Raw genomic sequence first — 22,410 nt, 5'->3', positions numbered from 1 at the left:
AGATTTGATGTTTTGCCCGATTCCTGATATTCACGGTACACTCGTGAAATGGTTATGTGGGAAAATCCCCAATTCATCACTACCTTGTAGACGCTGTGTCCCATTGCTTATGCGCCGACTATAACATTACATTCAAACTCACTCACATCTTGATAACTTGCCATTGTAGGAGCAGTAACTGATATAACAACTGTAGCAGATAGTTGTTGTCTTATATAGGCATTGCCGACAGCAGCGCTATATTCTACCTGTTTACGTATCTCTGTATTTGAATACACATGCCTATACCAGTTTCATTGGCTCTTCAGTGCATATGGTTAGCAATGACAGAACTAAGGACAGAACAGGTATAAATTATTGTATGTACATCAAGTGATGGATCAGTTAAGACAAACTATTTATTGAGAATAAATACAGTGTCAATAGATACAAATGCAGGGAGGGGTAGCAAACAAACAGTTGCAAAGTGAATGAACAGTTGCTGTGTACACAATGTAATAGAGACATTACAAGTATGCTGTTGTCTTGATATAACATACATTATAAGCTAATACAAAAAGGAAAAAAAAGAAAAAAAACCCTAGGGATCTGTTCAGTGTGAATCCAAATTGTCAAAGACAAGAGCTGTTAAAAATGAACCTGATTACACAGCAAAGGGTCAGAGGCTGCATTAAAATGGATTAATTCAGTTATATCAGATGATGAGGCAAGCATAACATTTACCTCACTGTTACACATGATACCTAGTTTTTATCATAAATCTTTGTATATGTTTTGAAAATATAATGTAATTGGATGGATAAAAAAAAAAATCTACTCACCAGGTGGCAGCAGGAGAACACACATATAAATGTAGAGAAATTTGGAAGCTTTCGGTGCCAGTAGCTCCTTCTTGTGGCAGAAGGATTGAAGTGGAAGGAAGAAAGGTGAAGGAAAAAGGCTGATGATAAGGTTTAGGAAATGGGAGAGTTTATATTTTAATTCTTCTCGAAATTTTTTTGTCACTTATCTCCCCCCCCCCCCCCCCCCCCCCCCCTCCACACACACACACACGTGTGCGCAGTTGTGTGTGCTTACATACAGAGTGTCACAAGCACAATGTTAGGTGTCTGCAAGTAACAACAGAAACAACCACAAATATAACTACTTTGTGGCTATGGTAAATTCCTTGTAGGTCAGTTTTGCCAGATTGACTCAAACATGGAAGGCTCTTCCTGTTTAGGGAGATTTGATAGAGTAAATTTCCTTATACACTTATTACAGAACTTTTTCAAATTTTTCTCTTTACCAGGCTGTTAAATATGCATGGACGCACAACAGAGCACTCTTTTGTGGGTCTCTGATTTGTGACTGTGAATTGTCCAGCAGCTGTAATTATTTCATAGTTGTCAGCTGGTTGCATTATTGGCTGACTTAGGTCTTTACTTAACATGAAACTGTACTGGGTCTGTAAGTGCTGAGCACTGTCAGTTGGTCAGCAACTGTAATTCCTTCATAAGGTGTCAGCTAATTACATTATTTTCTCATATCGGTCTTTGCTTATCATGTAAATGTCGTAGCTCTTTATGTCCTAAACCCAACAGGATCTTGTTCTGTGAAGTATTCATCTGAAAGTATAGAATATTATATGACACTATCATTACAAGTGCCATGAAAACTTTTAATGAGTTGGTAAAGTGAAGTGAATCCTGTATGCAGCACATGGACATGTTACTGTGGACAAAGGTGTGTGCAATTGGAAGAATGAGGAACTGAATAGGAAATGTAAAATTAAGAAGTGTGTCTGTTCTGAAATCTTCTATTAAGTCATGGCAAAGTACTTCATTACACTTGGACAGAAAGAAGTTTCAACTTATCCAGTTAATCATTAGACATAGCTTTATTGACATGTGCAACTTTTCCTGATAGAGAATACTGCATCTATGCAGCACTGCAGTTTGTAGACTTCCATTACTTGAAATTTAAGCTGAATGGTTCCTACTTCTGGAGAAATGGTTGCTTGTTTCTGCTTGACATTGAGATGTTTTCAGACAGTGGTTTTAAAGTTATGCTCACTGTCTGCACTTCTCATTATTCTCTTGAGAGGATGTTTTGTGTGCTAATGAAGTGAGTGTTTCATGTATGTGTTTTAGGTTTGTCAAACACAAATTTCATGGAAAGAAATGACTGTGAGTAATGTCTGCATGCAGCATGTGTGTTATGTATTCTCTTGATTTTTAGCATCAGTCTCGTTTGTTTTAAATAACTCTACCTTCACCTGTTACAGATAATTAGTGGAAAGTCATCATTAACAGAGGTGTTTTGTACCCCAAAGTGACAATAAAAATAACGCCATGTCAGTGGAATAAATACAAACACGACAAAACTCTCACGCCTGAGGACTAAATGGAGGAAATGTGGGAAAACTTTGTCCATCTCAAGAGTACATGTTAATTTGTCAGTTAAATATGAGTCTTACAGCAGAGAAGCTGAATATCCATTGAAAAGAGAAAATATGATAAAAATGACCTGGTTAAAACCCTTTGTTAAAGTGTGGTCAGTTTTCAGTTTCCCACAGCCTCTGACCTCCAGTATGTTTGTTCATATTTGTCTTGTTATTGGCTGAGAGCCTCATTTTAATTCAGCCAATGCTTACAAAATTATATAGTGCCTATCCTCTAGCATTAGCCTCAATGAAATGTTTTGACACAGTTACCAGCCAAGCAATATTTATGGGCTATTGAGAATGAGTATATAGTCAAAACTGTTATAGCTATTCAATATTTTTTAGAGCAGTGACTACAATAATTTTTATAGTATCCATTACTGTTTGTCCTCGCACCAAGGAAACCGTCACCCACTGGTTAAGGTCTATGTGGTTAAGAGAAATTCTAACTGCATCTGCATCACATCCGCTCCAGGGCCATACGATGTTCACATTCAGATATAGCAGCACCTTTCTCTTGCGGGCAAGAACTTTCTGTTTCATATGTACAACCACATCTGGGCAGAGGACACGTTTCGCAGATCCTGACGTGAAACCACTGTCACACCCATATCTAAGCCCGGTAAGGACAAACACCTTCCTTCTAGCTACCGCCACATTTCTCCCATCAGCTGTGTTTGCAAGGTGATGGAATGTATGATTCGTGCTCAGCTGGTATGGTGGCTCGAATCTCACAATTTGCTAACCACTGCACAGTGTGGATTTCAAGCTTGCCTTTCTGCAGTTGACCATCTATCACTTTATCCACTCATGTCATGAATGGTTTTCTGTGGAAATCTCAGGCTGTGGCCATGTTTTTTGATTTGGAGGCGGCCTACGACACCTGCTGGAGGAGTGGTATCCTCCATACACACTACACATGGGGCTTCCGTGGCTGCATACCCCGTTTCCTTCAAGAGTTTTTAAAAGACTGAGTTTTCAAGGTTCGTGTGGGTCCTGCATTGCCAGACGCCTTTATCCAGGAAAACAGTGTGCCTCAGGGTTCCGTCCTGAGGGCCGTCCTCTTTGCCATTGCCATTAACCCTATAATGGCCTGTCTCCTGCCAGGCATCCTTGGCTCCCTTTTCGTTGACAATTTTGCCATCTATTGAAGTTCTCTACGGACTTGTCTCATTGAGCAGTGTCTCCAGTGATGTCTTGATCTTCTTCACTCATGGAACATTGACAATAGCTGTCACTTTTCCACTGACAAAACCATTTATATGAATTTCTGGCAGCACAGTTGGTTTCTTCCATCATCTTTATATCTTGGGCCTGTTGCTCTTTCATTCATTGAAACTACTGAATTCCTGGGGCTCATGCTTGATAGGAAAATTTCTTGGTCCTCCCACATGTCTTACCTGGGAGCACACTAAATGCGATCCGTCAATGTCCTATGTGCGCTCAGCTCTACTTCCTGGGGAGTTAATCGAATCACCCCCCTCTATTTCTACATTCCCCGTGTTCATTCTAAACTAGACTAAGGGTGTTTTGTTTATGCATCTTCACATCCATCCCTCTTACGCCATCTCAATACTATCCACCATTGTGGCATCCATTTGGCCACTATTTACGCTAGCCAGGTTCAGAGTCTGTATACAGAAGCTGATGGAACTACCGCTGTCCTACCACCATGGCTTTCTTCTCACCAGATATGCATGCTGTTTGTCTGCCATGCATGGCCACCCATCCTGTGCTTCCGTTCTTGATGACTCCTTTGATCACCAGTATGGGGCACATCAGTCTTCTCTGTTACCTCCTTGAGTTTGCTTTCGGCTCTTGCTCCAGCAGCTTAACTTCACGCTAATTGCAGCTTTCCTGGTGGGTGTGAACCCTTTACCATCTTGGCTTTGTGCGGTGGCCCTTGTTGACATTGGCCTTCATTCGCTTCCTAAGGACACTACTCCACCCTCGCTCTATCGCCTTCAATTTCACGACCTTCACATAGAACTTCGTGGTAGTACCTTTGTCTACATTGATGGCTCTCGGACTGACCGTGGTGTTGGGTGTGCCTTCGTCATTGGCATTGACATTTTTTGGTATCGGCTTCTAGAACACTGCTCAGTATTTACAGCAGAGCTCTTTGCCCTGTATTAGGCCATGCAATACATCTGGTGATACAGGCTTTTCAATTGCATCATCTGCTCCAACTCTCTCAGTGCCCTTCAAAGTGTCTATGTGCTGTACACCATTCATCCCTTGGTGCAGCGGGTCCAGGAAAGCTGTCACTTGGTCACTCTTGATGGAGCCACTATGATGTTTATGTGGGTTCTTAGGTATGTGGGTCTGACAGCAAACGAGGCTACTGACATTGCGGGCAAAGCTGCAGTCCTCGTACCTCAGCCAGCTAGTTCTTCCGTTCCCTCTGATGATCTCTTTGTAGCCGTCTGTCAGCAGGTGGTGTCACTGTGGCATCACCACTGGTCCTCCCTCCATGGCAACAAGCTCTCCCAGTGACTTGGATGATCTCCTCTCGGTCCTCTTGCCGTAAGGAGATCATTTTAGCTAGGTTGCATATCAGGCACTGTCTTTTTAGCCATCACCATTTGTTAAGTGGTGCTCTCCCACCACTGTGTGCTCAGTGCACTCAACCTTTCACGGATGGTCCACCATTTCCTGACGGAATACCCTTTCTTTAATCACTTACATTCTCATTTGTGTTTGCTACCTGAGTTATCGGCCATTTCAGCAAATGACGCGTGGGCTGTTGACCGCGTTTTACTTTTTATCTGGCATAGCGATATTGTGAAGACCATTTATTTTTAGTTCATGACTTCCATTTGTCTATGGCGTATTTTACAGACCTTTCTCCACATCCCTGTTTTTAGCTGTCTTCTCTTCCGTCGCTGGGGATTAACGTGTTGTTGTTTTTAACTCCTCTCTTTTTCTTCTTGTTCTACAGTTCCAACACAGGCGCATATGACCATAGTTGTTTTTGCATCCTAAAATGCAACAAACAAACCATTAACACTTCATTGTTGACCAAAATTGTTGGAGTTGCCACAAACACTTGTACGAACAAGTACTGGTATGTCGCACATTTACAATGAGTCTAATGTCAGCTCTAGATTTGTAAGCTTATCTTGTAGGGAAGGTTTTCTAAGGATAAGGTGAAAATGGAGTGGTGACAATGTATTACGCATTGCGTATTCATCGTATATTGTAGAGTATGGGAAGTTTGTCGATTTATGAGAGTCAAGAGTTTAATAATGAGACTGAACCATCAGCTTTTGATGGCAATTACTTGTTCACGGGGATAGAAGTGTGTGCAGATGAACCAGTAGGACCTAGTTAACCACTTCAGTTCTTAAGCTGTCAACTTCGTGGAGAGACAAAAAGGAGGAAAATTCGTTGTCACTAGATGCCTCTAATGCTATAGCAAAACTTTAACTGTTATGGGACATGTGTGAACAAACAAAAGAGAAATGTAAGATCAGTCCATAGATCTGTAGAGGTACATAATTTATTTCAGTATTTTACGTTTTATTGCTGAAATGAGTGATTGTTAGAAATTGAGAGCCTTCTCTATTTTCATGAGATTGAAAAGAATGTAGGTAATGTCAATAACAAGCATTTCACTTTTGTTTATTGTTGATTGGCTTTGGATACAGTTCTATATTATCATCTTAATAATGAGGTACACACTAGTGAAATATACCGTGAGATTTGGGACTGATCTAGGATTTTTTGTTGTGGCTTCCCTGGTCAGTTCTCAGTGTACTGCCACATCATCGTATAAAATACTAGAATACTAAAATAACTGTATATTTCAGCTGTGTTGCAGCTACTTTCCACAAGGTGTAGAATGATGTAGGTGGGAGTGAGAGGGTGCTGCAGTATGGCTGAAATGGCAGTCATTTTATTATTTTACTTTAAGTGTTTTACAAAATGATGCACTACACCTGCAAGGATTTTAACAAAGCACAAATCCAAAGATTTGTGGTTTAATCCTTGGTCAGTCCAAGAATTTTTTTCAATCACTTAACCTTACTTTCATTTCTATCAGTGATTTTTTTTTTCTCTGAAAGAACATCAAATTGCATTGTGGTTTGGAGTCTGTGTTAAACTGCAGGACCATTTATAACTGTCTGGCTAAGTCAGTTCAGTGGTTGTAGGAGGCCAAGTGCATATCACAACAGGAATATGCGTATTAAAGCTCTGTGGTGTTCAAACCTACCTCTGGCTGGGGCAGCTTAATTTTTTTTTTATGCCTGTTATGCCATTCTGGATTGATATCGCAACAAGGAATGAAATTATATCAGGACTCTTGCCGGGGAAGTACTATAGACCGCCATCATTCGTACTGAGCCAGATAGAAGTTTGTTGAGTAGCCCGTTGCAAGTTGGAGTCTTTACAGTTAGTTGAGCTATGCCCAGGTTGTGCAGTTGTTATCACACTGCTTTTGGAGGACTGATATTGGGCTCTCCAATGCCATAAGTATCGTCATCAAAATGGCTTTGTGACTGGGTCCACCACCTAATAAAATGACAGAAACGTTAATGTTGGGAATGTTATGTTATTACCATTGGACCACATACCCCTCCTTCGCAGGTTTGGCCAAAGATTCAATGCTCTGTAGACACCCCCCCCCCCCCCTCACCCCCCACCACAGGTGTACCTGTTGTCTCCCAGATGCTATTGCCAAACATTTTCCTATGCATTATGCTTGAGGTTTTGTGCCTGATAATTATCAGCCTACATTTCCTGTCATCCAACAGCTGGTGGAGCAAATTCACTTATCTTTTACTGTATGTCACCTGGAACCAGAAAATGCTCCATTTGGTGTGAGAGGTTTCCCACAGTGCCCTTGCCCTTTGATGTGACACAGCTACAGGGTCAGACCGCATCCACAGCCAAATGCTCAAACACCTATCAGTGGATTGCCAATGCAATGTCCTTGCCATTTTCAACCATATTTAGATTGAGGGTGAGTTCCCATCTCAGTGGTAAGGAAGTGTGATCATTTCAGTACTGTAAATGAGTAAACCACCTCCTTGAGATGGTCAGCTCACACTCAATTAATCTCACTAATGTTCTCTGCATGTTGCTCAAACATATGGTGATCTGGGGGCTGTGTTGGCACTTTGAGTCTCAGGGTCTTTTGACTCCATTCCAGAGTAGTTTTAGCCAAAGCCATTCTACTACTGTCAGTCTGGTCTGCCAGGGGTCTGCTATTTGGTCAGCTTTTGCTCATCATCGAAACATTATCACTGTCTTCTTTTACTTGCAGAAGGCCTATGACACCACATGACATCATCACACCCTTGTTACCCTACATGAGTGGGATCTGTGGGACCTGCTTCTGATGTTTGTTCAGAACTTCTAGTCACACTGTACTTTCCAGGTTCAAATTGGTGCTTTCCGCAGTACCCTCCCCGTCCCTCATATGAGAAAATAGGGTCCCACAGGTCTCTCTGCATGGAGTGTGTGCCTTCTTCTGATGGCTATCAATGGACTTAGTTGCTGCTGTGGGATCTACAGTGTCACTCTCCCTGTATGCTAACGATTTTTGCATTTACCATTGCTCCTCCACTGTTGATGTTGAACACTGACTGCAGTGTGTGCTACAAAAAGTATAGTTCTTGGCTCTCACCCATGGCTTCCGGTTTTCAGCCACCAAGACATGCGTCAAGCACTTCTGTTGCCATCGTACTGTCCATCCACAACCAGAAACCTATCTCGATGACCAATTGCTCAAATTAGTGGAGGCTCATCACTTCCTTGGACTTGTCTTTGATACCTGCTTCGGGTGACTTCCCCATCTTCACCAACATAAGTGAATGCGCTGTTCATACCTTAATACATTTCACTGTCTCAGTAACAACAGCTGGGCTGCAGACTGCTCTATACTCTTGCACCCTTACAGAGCTTTGATCCTGCCCTGTCTTGATTATGAAGATCTGGAATATGGCTTGACATCACTTTCAGCGTTGTAGATGCTGGACCTGATACACCATCGTGGATCCAACTTGTGAAAGAAGCCTTTCTGACCAGCTGTGTAAACAGCCTACTCTCAGAGGCTGAAGTCCTTTCACTACCGATCAGGCATCAAAAGTGGCTGCTTAACAATGTGATACATACTTATTGCTCTGCTGAGCATCCAAATTACTGTGTCCTTGTCATAGCAGGGAGATCCATTTCTCACAACAGCGGCCCAGGACTGGATTAATGATCACAGTGTCTCTGCTCTGGACTCCAACTTCCCCCACTATTGCCTCTTGTTGAGGACCAGTTGCGCATGCCCCCACAGTGTGAACCCTGTCCTCAGATCTGTCTCGACCTAACTTTTAAATGAAAAGACCCTGTTTGTTCCATAGTTTTTTGCTCCCTGCAACTGGATACAGTTGAGAGGCAGGCTGCTAGATTTGTTGCCGGTAGGTTCGAACAACACGTATGTGTTATGGAGATGCTTCTGGAACTTAGATGGGAATCCCTGGAGGGAAAGCAAATTTCTTTTCAAGAAACACTATTGAGAAAATTTAGAGAACCGGGTGGGAAGCTGACTGCTGAATGATCTACTGCCACCAATATACACCGTCCGTGAGGACCACACACTATTTGCGAGTGGAACAGGAGGGGAATGACAACTAATTACCACTGTGCAGTGGCTTGCGGAGTATCTATGTAGATGTAGATTCACCACAAAATTGTTGGTCATCCCACAAGCACTCAGTCGCATTCATTCTCGCACCAGAAAGACATTGTTAATTGGCAGTAACTTCCTGAGTTATCTTAAGGCTATCGATCCATGCTACCCTCGACATCCATTCGTTGTGACTGTCCAGGATCTACTTTCCGATCTGCATTAAGCCAGACAGTTGTTCATCTTGTCTGGACTCTAGGTCATGTTGGAATCCCAGGGAACGAACATGCTGAACTTGGAGATTGTGGTACCAGAACCCAACCATCGGTCGACTCTATGCTGTCAGTTTGTAGAGGCTTGGAACACAGGTTGGTGTGCTCTGGTTTCTCTGAACGAATTGTGAGCTATAGAGGGGGTCATAACCATGTGGCTCTCTTTCCTTCGGCCTTCTCGCAGGGTATCTACCATACTCTGTTGGCTTCACGTTAGCCACACTTGGCTGATCAAAAGCCACAACCTACGATGTGAGGATCCACTCCACCATTGATGTGGTGTCCTGGTGGTGGACCACATCCTACTGGGCTGCACCAATTTGGTCATCTTACAGTGAACCCTTAAACTCGCTGACACACTGCCTCTGGTGCTAACGGACGACATCAAAGCAGCTGATCTCATTTTATATTTTACCTGCGAAGGTGGTTTCTATTCCTCTCTGTGAGGTATGGCATTGTCTGTTGCTTTAGGGTTTGGAGAGGTGCTCTGTCATCCGCTCTGACCCATGGGACCATGGCTGCTGCCCATTCCAACTTTTTAATTATAATTCCTTTACGTCTTGTTGAGTTTTGTCCCATCATCATCATCATCATCATCATCGTCATCATCCTCATCCTCATCCTCTTCCCTGAGCTTTTATCAATTTGTTCATGTTGTTAGTTCTTGTGGTAAAGGAGGTTGAGGAAACACTAGTTGGATGCAGAGAGTGTGTGTCTCAAATGTAACATGTCCTGGGGCCTCCAACTGATTTCTGGGCTGGGCAACTCATCCACCTTAACCCTCTTAGCCCTCTCTCACTTCCATCTCCCAGTTTTATTGATTCTTGGTTATGATCAGTTTCATTAGCTTTGTATTCTTTGTCCTGTCCGAGGACTCTCCCCGTCTTGACACGTGTAGGATGGAGGGAGTGATGACCTTGCAGTTTGCTCCATTTAACCCCATCAACCCAATCCAGTTAAGCTTTCAAGGTTTACGTTTCAAGCGATGGTCTAGTGATTAATGCAAATTCCTTGTTATATAGAATGGCTTGACCAAGTGCAGAATTTATACAATTGTCCTGGATTCAAATGTCATCAATACAACTGCAATGGAAGAAAGGCCCTTGTCTATCAAATACAAAAAATGTATCACTCTGCTGTATGTATACTGTGGCTTGTGAGTACCAAGCAAGTTAACACATGGGAAAATGTTTCCTAAAAGGGTTGTTGGAGATGAAGAATGAAAACATTCTCTATAGATGTTAACATGAAATCGTGCTGATCTGAAATTTGTGAAACTCAAGCTCATTGTGTTTGTCCATGAAATCCAGAAGGCGATAGATAGCAGCATCCAGGTTAATGTTGTATTTCTTTAATTCTGGGATGTATAGAAGAAGGGGACCATATCCTTAACATTGGTTTGTTGTAGAATTCTTGAACATTTTATCAGTTCAAATACAGTAAACTTCCTTGAGACAGTCCTTTCCTAGAGAATCTTGTTGCCTTTTACGGCTGCGGGCCCGGGCTCGGCGGTTAATCCAGTGGAGCAAACAGGACTGCTGGGAACGATATGTTGCCACCATAGGTTCTCGCACCTCCCCATCTCAGGTGTGGTCGCGGGTTTGGCGCATTTTTGGCTTTCGCCCTCATGCGTCTGTCCCTTGCCTTTCTCTTCGGGGTACACTTTGTACTGACCCAATCGCCATCGCCGAACATCTGGCAGAGTACTTCGCTTGTATTTCCGCGACAGCAGGCTACAGCGCAGAATTCCGCACCATTAAAGAGCAGGTTGAGCATACACAGTTGTCGTTTCGCACGCACCGTTGGGAACGATACAACGCCCCGTTTAGTAAATGGGAGTTCCAAAGTACCCTTACAGCTTGCCCCGATACCTCTCCAACTCCAGACCGAATTCACAACCAGTTTCTTCGCCGTCTGTTGGCTCACTGTCAGGGTGAATTACTCGTCCTGTTTAACCGCATCTGGATGGAGGGCATTTTCCCAACTCGTTGGTAGGATAGCGTTACCATCCTGGTGCTGAAACCTGGTGCAGATCCGCTGGTGGTTGATAGCTATCGCCCTATCAGCCTTACCAACATTATGTGCAAACTCCTGGAACGGTTGGTGAGTCGGCGGCTCATGTGGATCCTCGAAGCTCGGGGCGTCCTAGCCCAGCAACAGGGGGGCTTCCGTCAGGGCCGCTCAGTGATCGACAATTTAGTCTCGCTAGAGTCAGCTATTCGTACAGCTTTTACTCGGCGAGAACGTCTAGTTGCTGTTTTCTTTGATCTTCGGAAGGCGTAAGATACCACCTGGCACCATCATATCCTTGCTATGCTGCACGAATGGGGCTTACGGGGTCCACTTCCAATCTTTTTATGGAATTTTGTCTCCAATCGCTCCTTTTGGGTAAGAGTTGGCACATATTTTAGCTCTGCTCATATTCAGGAGAATGGTGTCCCGCAGGGCTCAGTTCTCAGTGTTCCCCACGTTTTGGTGGCGATTAATGGCCTTGCGGCTGCGGTGGGCTCATCAGTCTGTTCCTCTCTATACGCCGATGACTTTTGTCTTTATTACAGTTCCCCAAGCATCAGTGTCGCTGAATGGTGGCTGCAGGGAGCTATCCGTTAGGTACATTTTTGGGCATCCAACCATGGTTTTCAGTTCTCAACCTCTAAGACCCGAGTGATGCATTTCTGTCGTCGTCGAACGGTCCAGCTCCATCCAGAGCTCTACCTTGCCAATGAACTCCTTTGTATTGAGGAGATGCATTGCTTCCTTGACATGCTGTTTGATGCTCAGCTCACTTGGACACCTCATCTTCGAGAGCTTAAACAACGGTGCTGGTGGCACCTCAACATCCTTCGCTGCCTCAGCCACACCGTTTGGGGGGCTGCACGAACAACCCTCCTACAGCTCTATAAGGCCTTAGTCCAGTCCTGTCTCCACTACGGGAGCGTGGCATACGACTCAGCTGCACCTTCAATGTTGCAGATCCTCGACCCGATTCTCCATTGTGGTGTCAGACTGGCGACAGGTGCCTTCCACACTAGTCCGGTGACGCCTTCTTGTAGAAGCTGGAATCCCTCCCCTACGATTCCGCTGACAACAGTTTCTTGCGTCATACATCGCCCGCGTCCATGCCTTGCCCGACCACCCAAACTGCAGGCTCCTTTTTCCATCTTCTGCACTCCCCTCCCCACGACTGCAGCCTAGGTCGGGTCTCCCGATCGCGGTTCGCGTTCGTTCCCTTCTCTCGTCACTAGAGTCCTTTCCCCTTTCTCCATCCTTCCGGCCCTCTTCTTCTACCCCTCCTTGGTCCCTCCCTCGCTTGCAGCTTTGCTTGGATTTGTCCTGCAACTCCAAGTCCTCCGTTCCACCTGCCAGTCTTCGTCAACAATTCCTGGCTCTTCTTGCCTCATTTCGCGATGCAAATGTAGTCTACACCGATGGTTCTGTGGTCAATGAATGCACTGGGTTTGCTTTCATCCACGGTGACTACGTTGAGCAGCATTCCCTGCCTTGTGGGAGCAGTGTTTTCACTGCAGAGCTGGTTGCTCTTTATCATGCACTCGCTCACCTTTCCTCCTGCCTGGGGGAGTCATTTGTAATATGCAGTGACTACCTGAGCGGATTGCAAGCACTCGACCAGTGTTTCTCTCGGGACCCTTTGGTGTGCGGTATTCAAGATGCTGTTTCTGCTCTCGCCGAGTGTGGTCGTTCAGCGACGTTTGTGTGGACCCCGGGCCACATCAGCATTCCAGGAAACGAACGTGTCGGATTGGTTGGCCAAGCAGGCCACCACTTTGCCACCACTGGAGCTTGGTCTCATGGAAATTCCTACATCGCAAGGTCCGTGATGTCTGGAGCTCTGAATGGTCTGTCTTGAACACGCCAAATAAGCTCCGCATGGTCAAGTTGTCCACGGCCATATGGAACTCATCCTTGAGAGGCACGCGTAGGGACTCAGTTTGTTCTCTGCCGTCTCTGAATTGGACATACGTGGTTGACCCACAGCTATCTCCTTCGTCGTGAGAACCAGCCCAAGCGTCGCTGTGATGCAGGGCTGACAGTGGTCCATCTTCTGATGGACTGCCCCCTTTTAGCGCCCTTGCAGCAGTCCTTTACTTTACCAGCTACACTTCCTTTAATTCTCGGTGACGATGCCTCTATAGCTGACTCAGTTTTATGTTTTATCTGTGCAGCTGGGTTTTATCACTCACTCTAGTGTGGGCGCTCTCGCATGATTTTTCAGGCTACACCCACTCCAGTGACTTTTAATTGTGACGTAGATACCAAAATAGTGTCTTTTATGGTAACAAGTTGTGTTGGTATTCTATCAACGCTTTCCAGCTGGAGGTTCTTCGTTTGTAGTTGAGTGGTTGACCTTTTACCTGATCCATCAACCACTGTAGTCTGTTTTACTCTAGTCAACTATTTGCTCTGGTCCTTTTAAGTGTCCTCTATTTTGCATTACTGCAGTGTTCATTTTAGCTCTGTACCCCTTGGTGTTCCATCCCTCTGGGTGCAGAGTTTACGCTTTTACTGTATAGGCCTTTTACAAGTATGTCTGTTTTTAACTGGGGACTGATGACCTCAATGTTTAGCCCCCATCAAACCCCTAAACCAACCAACCAACCTTGAGACAGAAAAGCTTCTGACCACAAATCAGCAGGATTTTAGAAAACATCACTTGTGCAAAACTCAGCTTGCCCTCTTCTCAAATGATACCGTACAAACTATGGATGAAGGGGAACAGGCAGATTCCATATGCCTGGATTTCCTAAACGCTTTGACACAGTGCCCCACTGCAGTCTGTTAACAAAGGTATGAGCATACAGAGCAGGTTCCCAGATATGCGAGTGGCCCGAAGACAGTAATGGGAACCATTATGTCGTCCTTAGTGGTGATTCTTCATCAGAGTCAAAGGTATTGTCAGGAGGGCCTCAGGGTAGTGTGATAGGACTGCTTGTATTCTCTGTATACATGAATGATCCTGATAGACAGGGTGAGCAGTAGTCTGTGGCTGTTTGCAAACGACACAATTTCTAGTTGATGCGATGAACGGCAGCTAGCTCTGCATGTAAAAAAATGTAAGTTAATACAAGTAAGAAAAGCAATTCCATAATGTTTGAATAAAGCATTGGTAGTGTGCTGCTTGACACAGCTACATCCATTAAAGATTGAGGCATAATGTTGCAGAGCAATATGAAATGGAACCAGCACATAAGGTTAGTGGTAGGGAAGGTGAATTGTCAACTTCAGTTTATTGGGAAAATTTTAGGAACATGGGGTTCATCTGTAAAGGAGACCGCATGTAGGACATTAATGCAACTCGTTTTTGAGCACTACTCAAGTGTGGGATTCCCACAAGGTTGGACTGAAGGAAGACATCGAAGCAATTAAGAGTCAGGCTGCTGGATTTGTTACTTCGAATAACAGGCAGGTATTGTGGAGATGCCTCGAGAACTCAAATGGGAATCGTGGAAGGGAAGGTGATATTCTTTTTGAGGGACACTATTCAGAAAATTTAGAGAACCAGCATTTGAAGCTGACTTCAGAATGATACTACTGCTGCCAATGTGCATTTTGTGTAATGACCTTTAAGATAAGAGAAATTAGGGCATATACCAAGGCATATAGATGTTCATTTTACCCTCGCTGTATTTGCGAGTGGAATGGGAGAGGAAATGACTATTAGTGGTACAGTGTACCCTCCATCATGCACCATACAGTGGCTTGCAGAGTGTATATGTAGATGCCACCTCTCTTGATTTCAGGAAGGCATTTGACACTGTCCTGCAGTGCCGTTTATTGAAAAAAAAAAAAAAAAAAAAAAGAGCGCTTACTGAGTATCAGAGCAGATTTGCTACTGCATTCAAAACTTCCTCGCATCTAGAACTCAACACATCATTTTAAGTGGAACAAAATTGACAGATGTAAATGTAGTTTCAGGCATGCCCATAGGAAGTGTGATAGGACTGTTACTGTTTGCAATGTACTGTATATAAATGATCTAGTAGAATGCATCAGAAGCTCTTCAAGGCTGTTTGCAAATGATACAGTTGTCTATGAGAAGGAAGCTATGTCAGAAGACAGTAATAATTTGCAGAAGGGCCTGCAGAGGAATTATGAATGGTACAGAGACTGGCAGTTGACCATGAATGTAAATAAATTTAATATATTGCACTTACATAAGAAAAGAAGTCTACTACTGTACAACTACACTATTGATGACAAATTGCTGGAAACAGTAGCCACTGTAAAATATCAAGGGTTATCTATCTGGAGTGACCTTTAAGTTGAATGACCACATAAAACAGATAGTAGGAAAAATAGATGCAAGACGTAGATTCATAGGGAGAATCTTAAGGAAGTGTATTTCATCCACCAAAATCATTTAGTTGGCATGAGAGCATTGCAGAGATGCTCAGCAAACTCCAGTGGCAGATGCTACAAGAGAGCCATTGTGAATGATGGAGAGGTTCACTATTGAAATTTCGAGAGAGTGCTGTCCAGGAAGAGTCAGATAACATATTATTTCCTCCCACATACATCTCCCGAAATGATCACAGGGCTGTAATTCAATAAATAGGAGCTAATATAGAGGCTTATTGACAATAATTCTACCCATGCACCATTTGCGAATGGAACAGGGAAGGGAGGATCAGTTAGTAGTACCAGGAGTATCCTCCACCACACACCATCAGGTGGATTGCAGAATACTGATGTAGATGTAGGTATGATACAACTACAAACTTATGGAATATCAAACCAGCTTTGTGATTAAATTGAGGACTTTCTAGCTGATAGAACTTAGTACATTGATCTTAATAGGTTATAATCATCAGATCTGAATGGAACTTTTGGTGTACCCCAAGGTTGTATTGTATGAAGCAACATAGTGCACAAATAGGCAGAAAGATCCATTACCATTTAATCATGCAATTGGTGATCAGTCACTGGAAACAATTACAATTGTAAATATCTGAGAGTGTGCATCATGAGTGACGTGAAGGGAAATAACTACAGAAAAGTATTTGCAGGATAGGCAAATTGATATTCGTAGAATACAAAGGAAATGTAATTCACGTACAAAGGAAGTACAAGTGAGTCTTCAATATTGTTCATCAGTCTCAAGCCACTAGCAATTTGTATTATTAGAGAAGATAGGGATTATCCAAATAAAAACAGTGTTAATAGTGGTGATCCAAAGAAGAATAGCAAATTTCATCATGGTTTTAGTTAGTCAGTTTAGTAGTGGGTAGTTTTTAGTGAGCATAGAAATGCTCATCCAACTTTGGTGACAGAAGGTACAAGAGAGGTGTTGTGCATCATAGAGGGGTTTAAAGTTAAAATTCTAAAAATGCTCTTTCCAAAAAGAATCAAGTAATATATTATGTATATATAGGGAACATAACCAAAACAGTAAACTCATAGAAATTCTAGCTTATACAGAGGCTTGCCAACAATTGTTTCTCCTGCACATAATTCATGAGTTGATCTGGAAATCAGGGAAATAATAGTTTTACCTGAACTATGAACATCTTAAGGTGCCTTGTGGAATGTGGTTATAATAGTTTTCATGTGACACAATAAACTGGCCATAGTGTACTGCCTGCTGATGGGGAAAAATGTGCTGTATTTTGCCTCTTGTGACAAATCTCTGTGATGTTTTAAATGGTTCTTGTGCTTTTGATATTGTAGTTTGCTGTGTTGTAACTGATCAGTTGGTTGGATCTGCATGTGTGCATGCTATATGCCAGGCTACAGTGCTGATCCCATGCTGAGTGGCTGACTGCATTTCCAGTTCTTTGCTCCTGTGATGGGAAATGATAGTTCCCTGGTGACATGGGATCATTCCTAAATCATTTCTCAGCAGTTCCCTTTTCCACATTCATTGAATCTTTGAGGTCCACATCTGACAACTGAATAGTGAAATGTTCTGAAAACACCAGGAAAGTGAGTAAGAAAATAAAGCAAACAAACACCAAGCTCTCTCTCTCTCTCTCTCTATCTCTCTCTCTCTTTCTCTCTTTCTCCCTCCCTCCCTCACACCCACACACACACACACAGACCATAGTATCTATCACAGAATCTCCCAATTTTCAGTTTCCTCACATCACATGTAGGAGTAACCTCAGGTGTACACTGGGAAAGCATATTGAGTCCCTTGGTGTTCATGTTGTGTGTTACTGACCTGGCAGACAATATTAATAATAACCTAATATTTTTCACAGATGATTCATTTATCTGATAGCTTCCACACAAATATTCTGTCAGATCTTGATAATATTTCAAAGCAGTGCAAAAATTGACTACTCACTTTAAATAGCAAGAAATGTAAATTATGTGCTTCGCAAAATAAAATAAAAGTGATATCCTGTGACAACAATAACAATTACTCACAATTTGAATCAATAAACTCATGAAAATACCTGGATGTAACAATTTGTAGGGATGGCAAGTGACATACTTTGCTTCATCAGTGCTCCATATATAATTTCAATGGGAATATGCCCTAAGAAGTGTTCCTATTGCAAGTAGCCTTTGCCACACACCTCAGAGTGGTTTACAGACTATAGATGTAGACTTATATGTGGGTTTTAGTAACCAATTGCCCAAAAAAAAATCAGTAATACTAATTTGTACTTCCTTGTGCATTAGAGGCACAAAGGGATAGTAAATGTAAAGAAAGGAACATCATGTTACTGTAGAAACTGTGATGTTCCTTTATATTTATGATCTTAACTTGGGAAACATCGTATGGTAAATGCATTTTAAATAATAGTTACACCAAAGTAGAACTATTAAAAGAATGGAAAATTAGATACTGTATTGTGTCTACACTTATTCTGTATTCTGTAATAATTTAAAAAAAATATTCAATGGAGTTATCAGAAATTTCCACTTCAACAGAAATAACTTTCTGAAAGATGAATACAGGACAGAGATTCACAACTGTTCAGTGGTTGAAATTCAACAGCTTACTACGTGATTCCAATTTTGCCTCTTTTGACACCATTGCTTTTGGTTTGACAGGACCATTTATTTTTATTTTTGGGCTTCAGTATAAGAAAAAATAGATTTAATGTTATGCTGAATGGTCTGAATGTCTTCTTGGATACAGCTGTTGCAGGTATATCTTGGAACATTTCCAATAACTTTAATGTGCTTCTATCTATGTCTATGAGGTTTCTGATGAAGTTGGGGTTCATCTTGACATTGCAGCCTCAATTGTTTGAGATTGTTTTCTGCTGGTTTGGTTTTGTCTCTGGTGATGTTTGAGAGTGGCTTAATTATAAGATGAATTTATTTATATCTGATGCATTACATTAATGAATCAAAACAGTTAGAAAACTATGAATACATCTTTGTCATACATTCAGTGCACTGCAGGCTATGATCGCAGTTTTGCATATTTTATTGCTGACAGTGTACTTTTCCTTTTTGTTGAGTGATGGCTCTAAACAGACTAATCACCTGCAAGTAATAGTTTCCTCAGACTTGAATAGTCAAAGAATGTGACTCTTAAAGAAAAGTCAGTTTGCTTGCCATGTGACATTTCAAAGTGTGGACAATCTATCACTGAAGCTCTGCTTTTGTTGTGGCCTTCAGTTGAAAGACATTTGACCATGCTTACAGTAAAACTTCCTGGCAGATTAAAACTGTGTGCTGGACCGAGACTCGAACTCGGGACCTTTGCCTTTCACGGGCAAGTGCTCTACCAACTGAGCTACCCAAGCACGACTCACGCCCCATCCTCACAGCTTTACTTCAAGCCTCGGTCCGGCACACAGTTTTAATCTGCCAGGAAGTTTCATATCAGCGCACACTCCGCTGCAGAGTGAAAATCTAACTCTGGAAACATCCCCCAGGCTGTGGCTAAGCCATGTCTCCACAATATCCTTTCTTTCAGGAGTGCTAGTTCTGCAAGTTTCGCAGGAGCGCTTCTGTAAAGTTTGGAAAGTAGGAGACGAGGTACTGGCAGAAGTAAAGCTGTGAGGACGGGGCGTGAGTCGTGCTTGGGTAGCTCAGTTGGTAGAGCACTTGCTCGCGAAAGGCAAAGGTCCCGAGTTCGAGTCTTGGTCTGGCACACATTTTTAATCTGCCAGGAAGTTTCGTATCAGCGCACACTCCGCTGCAGAGTGAAAATCTCATTATGCTTACAGTAGCAAAGCATTGATATCCGTATACAAACCCCTCATACTTCACTCCAGTAGCAATCTGTTTCCTATCAATCCATCCCTTCTTTTAGTCAAGCTATACCATAAATTTCATTCTTTCCTACTTCGATTCAGTACCTTCTCATCAGATATCTGATATACCCATCTAACCTTCAGCATTCTCGTGTAGCACCATATTTCAGAAATTGATGTTCTCTTTGTGCCTTAACTGTTTATCGTCCATGTTTCTCTTCCATACGAGGTTGTGTTACCTTCACAGAAGATTCCCAGACACTTAAATTTGTATTCGAAACTAACAAATTTCTCTCCTTAAGAAAAACTGTTCTTTCTGTTACAGCTACTCTCTGACTAGTACTCTTTGCCATCTCTCACAGAATTGCAGTAACAGCAGCAAACCAGAAATTTTTTATTTCTTATTCTTCCTTAACTTTAATTCCCTTTATGAATTTCTCCCAGTTTCCTTTACGTGTTGAATAGCATTGGGGATAGGCTACAACCTTGTATCACTCCCTTCTCAACCACTGCTTCTCGTTTATACTTATATTGATATGGTGTCTGTTCTTAGACACCATTGATGACCTGCAGCTGTCTAGAACGAAATTAGAATTCTATTAATATCTTCAGCTGTTGACGGACGTTGGTATATATCAACGGGGACAGGTGAAAATGTGTGCCCCGACCAGGACTCTAACCTGGGATCTCCTGCTTACATGACAGACACTCTGTCCATCTGAGCCTGTGAGGGCACAGAAGATAGTGCGACTGCAGGGACTATTTCGCGCATGCCTCTCGCGAGGCCCACATTCTCACCTTGTATGTCCACACACTACATTTGTAGTGTCCCACCCCAACACACTCATTATTCGTGGAAGACATTCTTCCAAGACCCGTACGAGTTCGGAGAATTTGTGTGCATCCGCACAGGAGGAGGAGGTCATGGCCAGTATTGCCAGAACTATATACTTATATGGATATGGTGTCTGTTCCCCGTTGATTTATATCAATGCCCATCAACAGCTGAAGGTATTAATATAATTCTAATTTCGTTCTAGACAGCTGCAGGTCATCTATGGTGTCTGTTCTTTCGGACATGTCCGAAAGAACAGACACCATATCCATATAAGTATATAATTCTGGCAATACCGGCCATGACCTTCTTCTTCTGTGCGGATGCACACACATTCCTCGAACTCTTACGGTACTTCGAAGAATGTCTTCCACGAGTAATGAATGTGTTGGGGTGGGACACTACGAATGTAGTGTGTGGACATACAAGGTGAGAATGTGGGTTCCCGAGAGGCATCCACGAAATAGTCCCTGCAGTCGCACTATCCTCTGTGCCCTCAGTGGCTCAGATGGATAGAGCGTCTGCCATGTAAGCAGGAGATCCCGGGTTCGAGTCCCGGTCAGGGCACACATTTTCACCTCTCCCTGTTGACATATATCAACACCCATCAACAGCTGAAGTTATTAATATGATTCTAATTTTGCTTCTCATATATGTCCTTTTTCTGTTATAACTGCTGCGTGGTTTCTGTACAAGTCATAGATAATGTCTCCTTTATGTATTATAACCCACCTACCTTTTGAATTTAAAGAGCGTATTCCAATCAGAGTAGTCAAAAATTTTCTCTAAATCTACAAAAGCTACCTTTCTTTAATCCTTCTTCTAAGATATGTCGTAAGGTCAGTATAGCCTCACATGTCCCTACATTTCCGCATAACCCAAACTGATCTTCCAGACTGTGGTCCCTTAGAAATACTAAGAAGATTGATGTCCCTCTTCAGAGACCGTATCTCAAGTCTGGCCTTCTGGCCCCTCCACATATGCCCTTCTGATGTGGTTGATATAGGATGGCTGTCTGTATTGTTGAAGGAAGCAAGTCACCTCACCCCACTGTGGCAAGGTGCTTGTTTCATGGGGGGCCATAGGACCTATCTCTTATGAGTATCACAGTCATGTGGATTGCTTTGTCTGATCTATTTGGTTGTTTTTGTCTTCCCTATATTTGTGTTTAAAGCCACTATGAGTATGTTCCAGGTGCATATTAGAATTTAGTGTGGCATACAGGAATGGCAGTATTCTCTAGAAGAAGCAGATGATTGGTACACATTTTCAAATTAGTGACCAAATGGCCTGGCGTCAATTTGGTTTTAGGGTAGCTAAAGCAAGTTTGAACATTCTGGAAAACAGTTTCCTCTTTCTCCTCAAATAATGTTTTCAGTAATTTGTAGATATACTGTTTTTCATAGCTGTTCACTTTCAACATTTTCTTTTTACATGCTTTGTCAAAATGCCATGATCAGAATGGGCAAATTTTTGGATTCAGCATAACTGTAGTCTGTTTTTATAATATCTTTCATTTATGTAATGTGTTTGGTTGGAAAGGACCAGATGATTATTTTCTTAAAACTTTTAAAAATACCTCCACAGCACACATTATGTCTGCGAGAAAACATGAATGACTTGAGTGACAAACACCTTAACCAATATCAATCAGCGCCAACAAAATTGTGGTCTGGTATTTATAATCATTGCAACCATGCATTCTATCCAAACATACACAGACTTTTCCATACAGCCTAAGCATCTCTCACTGCACTTCGTTTGTAATGATATGCACAAAATAGTAACTTTGCAAAATAGGGCGGATTTCTTAAAGGCAGACAGCCAATTGTGAGTGACATATTTGTTTAAAATTTAATACATACACACAGATGAGCCCAGACTTTGTGACCACCTGCATAATAGCATGTTGGTCCACACATAAAGCACATTACAGCAGCACTTTTGCCTAACTCAGATTCAATAAGTCCTTAGGTTTCAGGAGCTGTTTGACACCAGGTATATATATTCACAGATTGCACAATATCCATAAATTATGGGCCAGTGGTTTTTGGTCATGAAGCTAATGTCTGATAGCA

General features: G+C 42.5%; 1 protein-coding gene and 2 non-coding genes across 6 annotated transcripts in view; 2 read left to right on the top strand and 1 right to left on the bottom strand.

The window, feature by feature from the left end:
- Positions 1-22,410, top strand: part of LOC124554818 (ATP-dependent helicase brm-like) — a 379,799-nt gene that overhangs the window by 77,346 nt on the left and 280,043 nt on the right. The gene's annotated exons all lie outside the window — the stretch shown is intronic.
- Trnas-uga lies at positions 18,971-19,045 on the bottom strand. The gene has a single exon. It is a non-coding gene; the product is annotated as a tRNA-Ser (tRNA).
- Positions 20,825-20,899, top strand: Trnat-ugu. The gene has a single exon. It is a non-coding gene; the product is annotated as a tRNA-Thr (tRNA).

The sequence above is a fragment of the Schistocerca americana genome, chromosome X (assembly GCF_021461395.2).
Source record: "Schistocerca americana isolate TAMUIC-IGC-003095 chromosome X, iqSchAmer2.1, whole genome shotgun sequence".
Lineage (NCBI taxonomy): Eukaryota > Metazoa > Arthropoda > Insecta > Orthoptera > Acrididae > Schistocerca > Schistocerca americana.
This window is presented reverse-complemented; position numbering and strand designations above follow the sequence as displayed.